Here is a 16,433-nt window from a genome sequence, read left to right as displayed (position 1 = left end):
TGCACTAATTATGCACGAAATGTTCACTTAATGTACATTTCTTTGAATGTGGAAATCTAAATCCAGCAACCTCCTTTAAATGCTTACCACTTCCAAACTCCTATTCCCTTGTAGACTGGGAAAAGGGAGTTTTAAGCATAAACAACATATGTCCAAATGGGAGCCATGATAAACATTTTTGTTTGACTTAATTTTCAACATATGTTTCTCAGCACTGTTTAATTCTAAAATATCATTCAAGCAGAAGTGCATAAACCTAATTCTGAATGTTTTAATTTACTTCTCTTAACACAGGTGTCTTCAATATTTGCATAAAAACAGAAAATAATTCAAAAAGCAAGTTCAATGTGATAATAGGCAAGTCAAATTCAGAGTTTATCATCAGTTGCCTCAAGTGAAACAGATTTGGTCTAATCAGGATAAACCCATCTCAGCCCCTATCTCCTGCCTCTGAAGAACTAGTGCTTTCCATTTCACAGTAGGACTTATAGTCTTTCTCTTTCCTGTCAAATAAGTTCTTGATTCCTTTCCTTCAGTGATAGAGTTTTCAGCCTATAATTTAGGTGCTTTTTGTGGGTAGATTTGAGCTCTTTCTTGAAGGGCTTTCCATCCGTTTCTTGCTTTGATTGTTCTTTCTAATCTATAGAAGAAGTATTCTCCCACATATGTTGAATCTTTTGTGATGAATTCACAATCGTCTGGCAAATTAGAAGATCACTAGATAGTGGCTGTAGCCTCATGCATAAATTCTCTCTCTCAATATAGATGAAATTAATTTATTTGGATTCTAATGGTAAATTTAAAAATAAAATAAAGAACTGGAAACACTCTTAGTTGAGAAAGAGGATTGGAAGAAAGCATTCTTTTTAATCGTTAGGACTGAAAGATGCAAGCATTTTTGCTTATTAAAGCTTTTGGGATTTAGCTTCACAGCAAAATAGTAATAAGGAGTTTTAAATGCATACAACCTTTGTACTGAGAATGATATTTAGAATATCATTCTACCATAGTGTGATAATAGGATCAGCTTTTTAAAATATATCCAGTTGTAATTTTATGTATGTGAGGGTGAGTTTCTGTACATTAAGGAGCTGAAAACTTTTACATTAAAAATTAAAATGTATAGATTTTATAGGAATATATATATTCTCATATATATATGTAATTATATATTCTCTATATGTAGGTTCCATGTATGTAGGAAATATTGAATCTTTTGTGAAACATTGCTTCAGAGGAAGAGTAACTTTAAATAATTAAAGGCTGGAAAAATATTAATGAACATAGGAAAAAATAATTCTCACCAAAAAACTTTCTTACCTACGAACTACTCTGCACTCTAAAATCTCTCAGCTAAAATATACATGTGTGTATATATATATATATAATTTTTGATATTGTATGTGCTAGTTAATTTCCTTTTCTGTTTTTGTGATTTTTACAAAATAATTTGCAACCAAAATAATACTCCTTCTAGTATGAAATAATCAGATAAGCTAGGAAATATGACTAACTAACATTACACAGGAATCCGAAGCTGACTGTAGATAAAGTACTATGAAATGCACAGAATAAATACACTGAAAAATAATTAAATTATCCTCTGATCTCTTTCCTTTATAAAAATATGTTCTGCTCCTTGTAAGTTATAACAATAGCAAGCTCAACATTTTCAAGCAGAAGTAATTTTTTAGATGATAGGATTCCTTAAGACACTGATCTATTTCATTATATTACCTAACCTAGAAAAGCAATCTACCATTGCTTCAGAATTGTACATGAAAAATATCAACACTGGAAAATAAGGATGGACTCAAGAATAATAAGAATATAAAACAAAATGAGAACATAATCTATTTTCATAAGCAGGGAAGCCCACACAAGTCCAGAAAATCTTCTTAGCAGAATAGAAAATACTTATATATTTCTCTTCACCCTGCCCCCAGAGAAATCAAGTACAGCTGAAGGAGTAAACATCTTGTTGTTCTTTTGCTAAGAGAATTAGGTAGGACCTTTTTTTTTTTTTTTTTTTTTTCTTTATCAAATTTTAGTGTAGAGAAAAAAAAAAGTAGTTACGCAAATGAATCATGAAAAGCAAAATATAATGCTTTCCTTTAAATGCTTTTTTTCACAAAACCAAGCTCTGTCTGAGAATAAATCCACAATTAGTTATACAGAAATGAAAATTTATCAGTTCCTTTAGTGGAAGTGATATCAACCTTACTTGCTGTCTGTCATGAAAAATAAAAAGGTCACCTAGAACTAAAACCAAGTCTGCTTTCTTTCATACTTCTCTGTTGAGTCTTGAGTGCTGAACCAATGTCTGAGCAATATTGAAAAAAATGACATATTTTTCATATGATGAACAAAGACCTGGAGTTTAGCAAGGTCAGGGAAAAGAAGGACTTTGGAACAAGTCATACTGCGTAGAAAGTTAAACTACTATTACGGACAAGCTTGTGACTCTTAAAGTCTATATAAACAAAGAAGTATGGAAAACAGGAAATTTTTAGTAAGACAACACAGTCAACTTACTGTGAGGCAATTCAATTTTTTAGTAGTTTATCATACTTGTAATTTGGGAGAGGCATAAGAAGTGATAGCATTTGTAAGCTAGAAAAAAACACAATAAAAGAAAATAGGGTACCTAGCAGAAATGATATTCTAAGAATTTGAGACTAAAGGGCAAAACTAATTCTCTGACAGACACCACAGTTATTTTATCTTCAGCTTCCATCCCATGCATGCATTTTCATGTTCTATAATGGGGGCAGAAACAAAAAAAGTCCAGAAATTATATCTTCATTTAGTTATATCACCTTAAAAGCTGGGAAAAAAGAGTACTCCTCCACCCACCCTCCCACACCTAACAAGTTTTAGCCAATTATATTGTCTATAGCCTAATAATTGAAGTTACAATGTAAGGTATCTGGCAGTTATGTTGTATTCCTAAGTCTTTCTTGGCCTTTTATCATTTAATTTTTCTAAATCCTTGTACTGTGAGGTTGATATTTCTGTTATCCAGGAAGATTCTCCAACAGGGAGAGAGATTTCAAGTGCAGGATTGCAGGTAGATAGTTCATAGGTAGCTATATTACTTCAGGCAGACCTGAATAGAAAAAAAAATTGTGCCGTAATTACGTCACATCACAACATAGCTCAAAATTAATTAACATTAATTTATTAATCAATTTGGGATAAGGAAGGAGAAAAAGATATTAAAAGCCTTGTAAAAGTATTTACTGTGTAAACAGCACTACAGTAAAACTAGCTCTGAATTTCAAGCACAGATGTATACTTACCTACAACTGTCAAACAGCGTATCCCATTAATCATTATAAGAAGAGCAAGGAATTTAAAATGGTGTGGTTTGTATGGACAAATATAGATGCTCCAAGAAGCCAACTATTTTTACTTATTTACCAGAGACGGATATAGATAATTAAAGATGATTTCTAAACTTACTGAAAATTGATTTAAAAAAGGAAACTGAGAAAAATCCAAACTCACTCAGGACTTGGAAAGATTTCTTTATGAAGATTTTCACGGATTTTAAGGGTTATAAAAGTAGTCAGTCGCTTAGCGAGAAAACTAGAAAAGAACTAGCTAGAATCAAAGGGCCGTGAGAAATATAAGGTAGGAACTTCCCCAGACCCCTTTTTCTAAGCAAGCATAGTGTGATAGGATAAGCTGGGTATCCTGATTCTTCAAGGATAAATAAAAATAAATAAATAAAATAAAATAATAATAATAATAAAAACAGGAGAACAAAGAGTCAGCAGCCATTAAATATAGGGAAAAGAGAGAATGCTTAGTCTACTCAGAATAAAATTGTTATTACTTTCAAGACATGATGTCTATGCCCAAAATAGGCTCCACTATGACAACTTTAATTTACTGACAGTTCCCATTTTATCACCATTTTAAACTGGCTGCAGTAGCAGGACTCACCTTCAATGGGCTATATAAAATGGAAGACTCAGTCGGTGCCTCATACACAAACTCTAAGTAAACAGGATTGGAAAAGAAAAGGAGTGAGCTGAGTATAAGAAAATGGATGTTCACCTCTCACTGAACCTTTAAATACAGAATACTCACTTCTGCAGCACGTCCCATTTAGTGTTTCTGTTCAGAAGCATAATGTTGCGTTTCCTGTTTCGCTAGAGTTTTTTGTTTGGTTGGTTTTTTCCCCCTCAATCTAGAAGAAAAGTAAATCATTGTGGGGAAAAAAAAAGTTTTGCTCTTTATGTATAGCAACAGAACTATGACAAGGAGATTGATGTCTCTATTAAAGAAATAAGTGAGGGAAATCATGTCTCTATTTTACTAGGGCTGAACCAAAAAAAAAAAAAAAAAAGAAAAAGAAAAAAAAAAAGAAAGAAAAGAAAGCCCCTTCATCTGGCAGTGTAAATTTAAAGCCACCAGCAGCCAAAATAATAATTTAGGTTTGAAGATCATAAAGAAAACAGTAAAGCATTGAAGTCCACATCCAACTTTCCCAAAGTCTATAGCTTCAGAACCTCTCTATGTGTTGCCTCACAGCTTCTTTAGGACAAGGCAGAGGGCTTGTGTTCTTGTATATGGCTGTTTTTTATTAAAATCTAAAGGCTTTTTTTTATTTTTTTATTTTACTTATTTATTTATTCATATCAGCTGCCAAACAGATAGCTGCAGCACCCGTTGTAATAAACAACTGGGAAGATTCTGAGTAGTTTTTTTAAAGTTACTGATAGATGTTTGATGAAAACATCTGCCCTGTGATTTAGATCACTAGTTACAAATATCCCTTTTGTTCTTCACCAGAATTTCCATTTTACTGTAGCTACCCATATTAAATCCCTGAAGCTGACATTTCACTTTAAGAAATGCAAAGGAGTTTGCAGCACTTGCCTCTTACCACTTAACCTCCTCCAAAACAATAGACGTTAGCGCATTACTGTTACTTCTGGAAAGAAAAGGAAAAAGAAAAGAAGAAAAAAAGACCTCTATCTGCAAGTTCATAAATTAAAACAATGCTGAGGGTTACTCACAAGAAAGAAAGCACATATAAATTAATGTGCAAGAAAACATAAATTTATTCCTGACAGTGTAGTCCTTTAGACTGCAAAAGCCTCAGAGACTGAAGGTCGGTTTAAGTGAAAGAAAACTGCTTTTCCAACCATAATGAATCTATGTGTTGATAATGAATCTATGATTCTGTGTGTTCCCTGTTTACAGTTTGAGAAGCAGTAAAAGTATACGTCTGACAAGAATATCTAGCAGAGCCTGTGTAATTTGGACACGACTGCATACAGTAACGCTTTTTTTTCATCCCTCTCTCACCATCTTCCTGTCTTGCACATTTCTACTGCAGACTTCCAGGGATTACAGTGTACTTCCCAAGCGTAGGAGCATCCTTCATTCTAGTGCTAGTTACATTCATGACTGCTCTATTGTTTTAGTTATTGTTATATATTCATTTTATTTATATATTTATAGAAATACATATTTATATTCTATTTATTTATTTATATTATTATATAAACATATTTTGGGCATACTGATACCAGTGTTAAAAAAAATTTAATAATCAGTGACTGCTGCGTAACAAAAATTTCAAGAATGTCTAATTCATTTTTATGCACAAATTAAATTATAAAAGAAAAAAAAAACCCTGCATTTTAGAATCATTTGATGATGACACTCATCTCTTTCAGTCATCATAAAAAAAGTATAACCTCCCAGAAGTATATCTTTCTTCCAGGAAAAGTGTCTGAGAGAATTTTCTCAGCCGGTGGATCCAGATTCCAGATTCTTTATGAATCATAGACAAAGGCAGAATTTTTTAAAAGCAAACCGATCTTTGAATCTGCACTAGACAGAAAATCCACAAATCAGTCTATTATCATAAAAAAAGAAGTACGGATGGATAAGTATTGTAATTATCATGTCTTGAGGGTTTTTGTTTGTTTATTTGTTCATTTTTAATTCACAATAGGGTCAAAAAAACACATGATAAAACATCTAGAAGTAAATTATCATTCTTCACAGAAATTAAAGCCAGAAGTTTTGACTTAATATAAATCCTGTTTTTTTTACAGATTAATCTTGTAGAAAAATGGTTGTATTTATAACATAAAGCCTAATATACTTTAAATATTTATTTTATTTGGAAAATAAAGTATTCTAAAACTTTCTGGTCTGTAGAGCTGATGGATATTGAAACACTGCAATGAGTTTATGTTAGAAAATACAAAAAAGTATAGCCAAATCTGTTATGAGATACATCAATGCCTGAAAATACTTGGAAATTTGAGTGGAAAATATTTTCTCCACTAATAACCATACCCATTAGTATATTAAGTCAGTGAAGTTATTTGCTATGTATAGACAACTATACAACTATAAATGCAGCCATTATATTGGGTCCTAGTCAGTAATGAGGATGATATTCAACTCCATAGTGTCAATGGGAAGGGGCAAGCTCCTCAAAAGAGCAAATCAGAGTGTAAATGCAAGCTAGATGCTTCAGTACAATATTTTGACTGCCACCCTAGCTTGACTTTCATTTTAAGATTCCAAAATTACTAGTCAAATCATTCAAATAAGTATGTATAATTGAGGAGCAGTGTGACCCCACCATTGAGTGCTGGTCTGTCTTTCAGGACTACCACTGAGAAGGTGAAGAGAACACATCACCTCCATGCTGACTGCATTGGCAGTTCCCTGTCTGGGGTGACTGCAGAAACTTCCAGTGTCAATGAACAGAACTGAGAAAATGCTTTTTCCCTACTAATATATGTGATTGCAGGGCAGAGAATACAAAGATCCTGAAGTAGTCTCCATGTTATAGATCTCAGCTATTTTTCTAGCTTTAACAGTAGCAGCTTGCTTGGATAGCAGGGTGAGTGATGACTCAGACCTCTCCATTCATCAGAAAGTTTCTTCATGCCTAACACTTCTGAAGATTGAATGATGCAGATAAGAGTCTGTGACAGAAGAAGGTGTCACAGTAGGACACAACACCATATAGATAGCTTCAGAATGAAAGAATTGTTTTTGGTAGGGTGGATGGAACTGATATCACCTATGTATCTGCAATGTGGGTACAACTAGCGGGAGCCTTTCTGAGAACTCAAGTCCAGGTTTAGATACTTTCAGTCAGCTAATAAAATCAGGCAGTATGAGTAAATGAATAAAAATATGAGTAGCCTCGTAATTTGGATGCTGTAAGTAAAGAATGTAAAGTAAAGCAACATGTACTTACATAAAAATGGAAGTAAAGCAACACTTGGTGTTGCTAATAATTTGAAATTCAAGAGGAATTGGCTTCAAAAAGTATATATACATAAGTACTGTCAAAGTTTGTTCAATATTTATTCAAAACTCCTTCTCACTGCAGCTGGGAATGTTGTTTCTAATTACCAAAGACCACTGCAGAACAATGGATACATAGAACAATTGGCATTGTTAAAGGTAACAGGGAGAGCTTTCATCGAAGACATACTACACATCCCACAGATGCTAGTTTTGCTCCCAGTGTTGATAGTGATAAATGATGGACAAAAAGAGTGAATGCTGAGACCAAGACTCATATAGAAAAGGAATCCAACGGGAACTTAATGACAGCAGGAAACAGCTCATTTTGCAAGGGTAGCAGGTATGGCATTTTGTTTTCCCTTGCACACCTGACTTCCTTATAAAATTTAAAGCTTCTTTTTCATGTCTTTGGGTTGCTTATTTTCAAGGGAGGGAACTTTGTCTTCCTAATAGCACAACCCTAACTTCCTCATATATAAGGAATAATAATATATGATATAAGGAAGGATAATGATAAAACTAATTAGTGTTACAGAGTGGGGATAAATGCACCTAATTTCTGCATCATTCGTGTAAGTGGAATGTGAGGAGTGTGACTACCTATTTAGGTCATTAAGAATTGACTTTGAAAAGCACATTAACTTTAATTGTCCTGATCTTTTGAGAAAGTGATCAGCACATTTGAAGGGTGGATTGATAATTGAAAGTGTCCTATGATTCATTATGCCTTACTGTTACTGCATTACAATAGCTAGTATATTCCTAGTTTTCCTCATCTCCTTTTTATCTTTTTATTCATTTTCTCCAGTTTCAAACAGTCCATGTTGTCCTGAAGGCGGTTTGAAGGGCTGTGCATGTTTTCCAAACTAACCTGTCTCATACGCTGAACGTTGTAATGAACATTTGCAACTAATTGAAAACACATATACACTTCACAGATGAATGCTTCAGTCATTATCTTTCAATTATGGATCTTGGCTCCCTCTATTTTTCGGTACCTGATTTTGAAAACATCTTCAAACCTGGCTGCAAAATTCAGTAACTTGTGTAAGATCTGGAAGCTGAAGGATAGTTTTGCCTATGCATCATGTCAGATCATAATTATGGAGTCTGCACCAACAGCAGTATGACAAATACTTAAATAGAACCCTACATAGCTGTCTCAGGAAAACCAGAGTATGAAAGCATTAATCAAAAAGGCTGCTATAGCTTATACCAAGATCTGCTCTGGCCCCAGCAAGAAAAGGAAGGGTTATAAAGGAAATCATAGACCTTTTTTCAACTCTGTTCTTAGTTTCTACAGCAAACAGCGCTGAGAGAATATTAAAGCATGGCTTATGGGGATTGATCTGGGATTCACTGAAGATGCTTTATTGTTATTTCATTTCAGGCTGTATTTGATCCACCTCCATCACAACTGATAGATTTCAGCAACTGAGAGGATATAGAGATTCCAAAGCCTTCACATTTTTTGCTTATATTTTTACAGTTGATATTGAAATGTTATTTTTCCAAACATTGCAATTCTCAATTATCCAATTATCTTCCAATTATCTGAAGACAATTCATCCATTCTCTCCTTTTGCTCTAGTAGTAGTAAGGGTGAACCAAGGAAGGGCTTCAGCATTTGGGATCTTTACATGATAGACAATGGGGTCCACTTATGCTCTTATTCTGGCTTACTATAGGAAGGGTCATCTTCCCAAATCTAAAGTCTATGGGACAGGATCAAAACAAAATAAAACAAGCAAACAAAGAAACATTAAAAAAAATGTTAGTTATACTCCATAGGAAATGAGCATGAAGATACATGGTAACTATAATCTGTACCCATATCTTTTCTTCCCTACACTGGAATCATATTTTTCTCCTTGTATTGTCTCAGACCTAAAAAGTTTGCAGATTTTTGTGAGACCAGGGTGCACTTAAGATTTTTATCAGAAAAAGATGTTGCAAAGTCAATCTCATTACAGTAATGTTATAAGGAGAATTATGGGCATGGAACTAAACAATTGTAGCTAAATTTTTTAAAACCTTTATGAAGTTTTTTTTCTAGAAATGTTCTTGCACAGATAGGGAGTGGGAATTACTGTTTTTGTTTATTTATTTGTTTTCCTTTTTGACTATGATATGGTATGAAATTATGTATCTCAGAATGAACAAGAAAAATTGTGATTTGAAGCCTAAATCTGGTATTATTGCCTTCATGAAGCAAACAGCTCTATTTTTCTTTTTTCTTTTTTTTTTTTTCTTTTTTTTCACACTGCCTTTCTCCACACTGCCTTGCTAGATGTGCTTAGTCTTTCAGTTAGCTTACTACTTTTAATTGCCTAGGAGTTATATACTAGCCACAGTCATTCATTGTTCACTCCTTTTGGGGATATAAAGAGAAAGCCACAGTCCTCTTTATCAATTTCTAAAGTACTGGTTGACTCAGTTGCACCACTATAAAACTTATCTGTCTGGAAGCTTTAGTATATTGCAATACACACAAATTGTACAATTGATCCTACAAGGACATTCATGAACATCATATTCAGTTGCAGCAAACACTTTGGCTATGACATAATTCTACATTTCTTACAGAAGCAAAACATTGCCAACAACAGAGTTCAATATCAAGCCTATGTATGCAAATCTGAACCAAAAAAAAAAAAAAAAAAAGCTATTGCTTTTCCAATCTGTCAGGTCAATGATCCACAAATTAAAAAGCATTCATGCCAAGAATAGATTGGAGAGGTACTTCCTTCCTTCTGATAGTGTAATAGAAAAGTAGGGTCCATTATGGAAATCTAAGTATGTGTTTGGCCTTCAAAGTAGGGTCCATTATAGAAGTCTAAGTATGTATTTGGCTTTCTGGTTTGTTTTGTCTTTTAATAAATTTGCCTTTTCAAGATTTTCATACATATAAATATAGAAATAATATACTAGAACATCATAAGGGAGACTGAAATCTGTCAAAAGTATAAAAGATTTTTAAGTGTTAAGTGCATTTTAGCAACTTCCTAAGTAAATATTTATACACACACAAACACACACACAAATCATTATTTACTGCAAATCAGATCTTATATTTGCAGAACTTACTTTATTAAAGAGAAGGATAACACAATGAAATTAAACAAGAGGAAAGCTCTCAATTAAGATGAGACTGATTTTCATTAAGTCAGCTGTGCTTATCTTTCTGTTGTGTAATAACAGATTTAGGGATGTTGCAGGTCATTTTGCAACAGCAGAAGTCAGTAAATTAAATCCTGATATTTCCTTAATATAATTTGCTATATTTGCAAAGCTATACTTACTACTTAAGAATTTTGATTAAAGTAATTATAACACTCCTAGAAGTAGAATTATATACAAATTTTCTAAAATAGAACATGGACCTCAGACCTTTGACACAAGTCCACCAAAAGTCAATAATGTGCTCTTTCTTCCATTCTTCCAGATCTGAAATCCTGTTTGAATGCTGCAAAAGATAAATGACAGTACTGCCTATTAGAAGGACAGTCTAGAGGCCTTGCGTGACCATATCCTTCCTTGCTTAAACAATACTGAAAGAAAGTTAGCCATGATTTTTGTCCTTTTATACATAGTAACAATGAATCTTAACTGATTTGCTAAGTTAAACTCTGATATCTTCTAGTATTGAATTCAAGCTTGGTAAAAATCACATTTTAGTATTAAAATGGCTTTCTTTGTGAAAAGGTTGCATATTCCCCTTTCTGATATGTATCAAATCTTGACAGATCATTTTTAATTTACACAGACCCTATGGAGGTAAAGTAATAAATCCAGTAAAAAGCAGAGACCTAAATTGTTTAGATTTAATGGATATAAATATATTTCCCAAGGTGCCTAGCATCCCTAGAAAATCACCAAAATGCCTGAAAGATCTCCTTTATTACCTTTGAATGCATACTGCCTAGTAAAAAAGCAGCCCTCTCTTGTTATATGAAGTAATGTTTAGGCTATAAGGGTTTTTTGTTTGATTTTTTTTAAGATTGCATATGTGTAATTGTGTGAACACGTGACTATGTACATACATAACTTAATTTTAGTCTTGAACCTATCTAACTTCTCAAACAAAACAGTATTGCTTGGATTTGATGTATGACACAGAGGAATGAAGTGCCTCTTCTAACTTGCAATCTTTCATTCACGAGTCTACAATTTTGTCTAAGCATCTCTCTCATTAGGCTTCGGGCAAAACTTACACAATCAATATAGATTTTTTTTTCTTTTTTCTTGGTAAAAATCATGATGACTTAGTCAGCAAACACAAAGGCAAAATCATTAAGTTAAACTAGAGAGGAGATGTCCAGCCATTGACTGTACAATGTAAGGTATGGGCAATCTGATAATAAAAAACCTGAAGTGGGAGCAACCCACTTTAGCAACAGAAATAATCTTTACTTGCCCAAAGTTTACAGCTTGTTCTCTAAAACTAATGGAAATATTTTTTTTTTTCAAAACCCATCCAGCAAAAAAATATATAGCATTCCACATTTTTGTAAGACTGGCTAGAATGTCTGCATATGAAAAGGATGCAAATTCTGTAATAAAAATAGTATTCTTATGTGAGAGAATTGCTTGAAAAGGGGAACTTAGGGAAAAATAGAGCCTAACAGAAGTTATGGCATTACAGAGGCTTGCCTGAGTTGAGAGAGAGTTACCACTTCCAGGATGGTTGGTATGTGTGGAATCTACTTCTCCACAACCCCCTTGGCAACACAATCTTCCCTTCTAGCACATACTAATAAGAGTAAAGGGAGAGTGGAGCAGAATGGAGACACCATGGCCAAACTTTGTTGGCTTCCCTGGGGAGGGGATAATCTGATGGTGCCGTGCAGATGATGAGCGAATGGAGGGTGGAGCGGAGCGAAGACACCGCGGCCATACTCTGCTGTACTCCCTGCACAGGTGGCAACCTGGTTGTACCACACAGCTGATAAGCCACATAATGTGATGTCTGGTGCTGGGCCAACAATGGTGGCAGATCAGTCCCTTCTGATAGACTTCACTCAAACTTCTCCTCCTTCTAATCTATTATAATACCAATACACAACCCCACCCCAGAAGTTATCCACTTCCAAGGAACGACCACTCCTCACTGAGCACATTCTCTAGATTTTTGATTAATTCAGGAGACTTTTTTAAATCAATGAATAATAGAAGTAAAAGACTAGACTCACTCATGCTCCACCTAGAGGTAAAAGAAAATATAGAAAAAGCGAACTAAGGAGGAATATGGTAGGAAGGAAGAGTGGAGTAAGAACCAGGAAGGAGGAATGGGATGGTGAGAATGGAGGAAGAGGAACTAAGGAAGAAGAGGAAAGAGGGAAATTCCATTGTAACTTCTGGATCAGTCAACAGGCTGAACCTCTTTCCTCCCCTAGGGTCAGGACACTGCCTGAGGAGACTCCTCAAGATCGAGAGCTCTGTCTCATCTTCTAGGTGAGCGACGATTGTGCATTTGGACACTAGACGCTAGCTAAGAACCCCACACTGTAGTAGAGAATTTCCTATACTGACATCCAAAACCTGTTTTCCAAATGTTGCATTTGAATAAATTGCGCTATTCATGAATCCAACACTTGTCTTGAAGGCAATCGGACCTACAGTCGTCAGACTGTCAATGAATCTGATACTGCCAGAATTGAGTTTATAGTCGATCACACTATTAGGGAACTTGATTCGCTCCTAGGAAGGTGATCAGACCAATGGTCAGCAGACTGTGGGGGAATCTGATACTGCCAGAGTTGAACGTGTAGCTAACACAGTATTTGGTATCTCTGCTAAGCAGTGAGTCCAGCCACTCCCAGTCCCTCTAACCTTTGAGGATTGGCTGGAACACAAGGGGATTCATCTCTTGCAAAATTTGACCCCCCCCAACCGCATGCAATCACAACATCTTATTATATCACCCTGCAGCTTGTTCCTATTCGATAACCAAATTGACTCAGAAGTAAACTATCAAAGCAATATATTTTGATGCTATAAATCTTCCTTTTTCACTTTTTGCCATCCTTGTTTACCCAGATTTAGCAGGTTGCTCATTGGAAGTAACTATTCCAAGACTCTGAGTTTCAAAGATACTATTTTCTTGCCTCTACTAAACTACTACCTAGAGGTAGGTAAACTGCTGCCCAGAGAGGTTGTGGAGTCTCCTTCTCTGGAGATCTTCAATACCCACCTGGATGCCACCCCGTGCCACGTGCTCTAGGGGTCCCTGCTTATGCAAGGATGTTGGACTAGATGATCTCTAGAGGTTCCTTCCAAACTTAACCATTCTGTGATTCTGCGAAATGTCTATACTGTAACCAATCATCTGATTTATAATTAATTTTCAAGCCTTCAGAGTATTAGTCTCATACTGTCATGATTGATCAGTGGTCTCATCATGATTAATTTGTCACATGCCATGTATTTATCAAAAATAGAGAATAGAAAATTTTAAATAATATTTCTATAAAAGTATTAAAATAATGAAAAATGTTTCCTTACACTCCTCGTGTCCTCCTCTTTTAAATTTCAAATATGAAATGAATAACCCAAACTGCTGATAGAAGGACTCCAAATATTCAGGAAGTTATTATTAAAGTCATTGACTGTGATTTACTGTCAATAGACACAAGATAACTGGTTCGTTCTTGCTGCTTTCACGGATTTATTCAAAAATTAAGTTCCTTGTTTAAAATACTTAACTCTTTCATCCAGCCAGGGTACTACTGAATGAATGTTACTATTGGTAAGAATAATCCTGGTGGCATGCATTGCTCACAGTATCACTTCAAAAATGATTCACCGTCATGCAGTAAGAGGGCACTTCAACACCAGTATGGACATACGTCTAATCTACATGTTCTCCAGTGGTGAATGTTATGAATAAGAATTGACAACGTTTCTGGCAGACAATGATATCTGCAGGTTTATTGTCCAAGAAAAAAACAATCTGCCACAACAATGCCATAAATGTAATGGACCAAATACTCTTGATTTTCCTAAATGATTCTTAGGTATGACTTCTTTTGCAGATTGAGAAACTTCATTTTAATCCACGACTTAGAAGAAGATACGGGTTATAAAAGGAACATGGTCTTAAGATGGAAAAAGAATGAAAAGAACATTATGTTGTTCAGCACAAGTGAATTTGACTAAAATCAAAAGTACAGACAAGTTGTGAAGTGGAAAATTTAAGCTATTTGAGGTAAAGTGAATCACTGCTGACACTAGTAGTTACTTTTACTTCGCCCTCATATAGAAATGCCATAATTAGCTCTGTCTCAACAAAAATGACTCAGAATAGTTTTAATTTAGAGTTAGCTGCGTCCAATACTGAGGAAAAAAAAATCTAGTTACCAACATTGCACTACTACTTATTAACATTTTTTGCCATGATGCCAAAATTGAATGTGCTAGGAGTTTAAAATATTTCTGTTTGGAAAAGCAGTTCTAGGTATACAAGATAAACTAGAAGGCTGAGTCTATCCTTCCAGGTGGTAGTTTTGTGCAAACCTGTACGGCAGCCAAGATATCAGAGCACAGTATGCAATTATTATTTGTCTATTTTTTAACTAGGTACTTTGAACATTGGAAAAAATGTACCTACAACAAGTAAGTTCAGTGACATCTACCTATGCCTCATAAGCAGAAATAGGCTGATGTTTCCCAGACAGTTCAGTGCCACCAAAACTACACTGCTAACAAGCTGTAGAGTTTAAAGTTAATTTGGATATATGTGCGTGACTCATAATCAAGATACACAGTATGAATAAACATAAGCTTTCATGGTCATTCATAAGTTAACAGCTTATTGTTATTTCCATTAATGCTGTACTAATACTAATTTGTAGCCCCCTTGACTTAGACTTTTTATAAAGATAAAAAAATACATAGAAGAAACAGAACAAGAAGAAGAAACAGTGGTTGAATGAACAGGAGAAATATTTGCTTAATTGAAAACTTTGCTCCGACTTTGAAAAAAAAACATAGATTATTGTAGAAATCAAAACAAAATAACTGTGCTGAGGTTTTAACTTAGTGTCTTTTGCTGTTGTTATTGTTGTGCATTTTCATTTCCCCTTATTTAAAATACAAAATACTGAAACACCATCATATACAATACCTATGTGAATGCATATGAGTATGGATGTGTGTATCTATGTCATGTAAATGAAAGAAGTAAAGCAGTTTCCATAGCTAATGTTATTGACTTCTCATAGCAAAATTTCAGTTATGTAAGAGATTTTGTTTACTAAGTTTGCTTTGACATTTCAGTTCAGCTATTACCATGGCAGAAGACAAAACGATTAGGTCATCTGCATCATCTAAATGGAATTCTGAGTAATGTCATCATTCAGTGGGCAATTGAGAACAGAAAAGTGATTGTATCCCATCAAACCAGGCTTTATAATCAAGTAAATAATAACTGGAATGCAGCATTAGTCTATGTAGATAGTGAGGCTGCTTGGTTGATATTTGGAGTATGGACTTATATTTGACAGGTACACTTAAGGAGAAAAAAAAAAAAAACCTGTATTTACAGCCAATCTTAATTTCAAAATGATTTGAAATTACCTTTAAAAATTCTGTGATATAGCCAATAAAATGTTATTTGTAGTGATGACTTCCTTTTACTTTTGGATTTTGCTGTATCTGATAGAGATAGTGCACTGAGTTTTTTCACCACATATTAATGGAGAGACATTAAAATAAGAGAAAGACAACAACTGCTTTTGAGTAAATTGTGACCAGTTTTCAAATTCAGTTAATTTAATTTAATTTGGTTTCTCCCACCTAAAGTTATGAATATTCCACATGCTAATTATCACATCAAGTCAATAATATGCCTCCACAGGTAGTGGTTATTTGAGTGTCCTTAATTAAATCAGTTCTATATAAACCAGACCTCAAGTGTTTCTGTAATGAATTATGTGATTTTGGTCTGAAAATGCTCAGGACATGTATATATTGTGTGGAGAACAGTGAGACTCACTATTCAGGAGAGATTTAAACAAGTTCAGTCAGGTACCAGAATTATTCATTTAACTCTAGCTGCCTGAAGCACTTCACATTCACTTAGACCCAAATGGCTCATGTTGCCCTAACTGTATAATGTACTTTCGTTTAAAATG

The 16,433-nt window shown here is 34.4% G+C and overlaps 1 protein-coding gene across 2 annotated transcripts in view; it reads left to right on the top strand.

Moving 5' to 3' along the window:
• Positions 1 to 7,511: 7,511 nt before the first annotated feature.
• The window catches only part of LOC104565900 (cadherin-19), a 96,825-nt gene continuing 87,903 nt past the window's right edge, over positions 7,512 to 16,433 (top strand). For both annotated transcript variants that reach the window (XM_088521861.1, XM_088521860.1), the window contains exon 1: positions 7,512 to 7,639. The gene's annotated coding sequence lies outside the window, so the exon portion shown is untranslated. The remainder of the gene's footprint in view (positions 7,640 to 16,433) is intronic.

This window comes from Tinamus guttatus, unplaced genomic scaffold, assembly GCF_059628265.1.
Source record: "Tinamus guttatus ecotype Peru unplaced genomic scaffold, ASM5962826v1 Tinamus_guttatus_pri_ptg000136l, whole genome shotgun sequence".
NCBI lineage: Eukaryota > Metazoa > Chordata > Aves > Tinamiformes > Tinamidae > Tinamus > Tinamus guttatus.
This window is presented reverse-complemented; position numbering and strand designations above follow the sequence as displayed.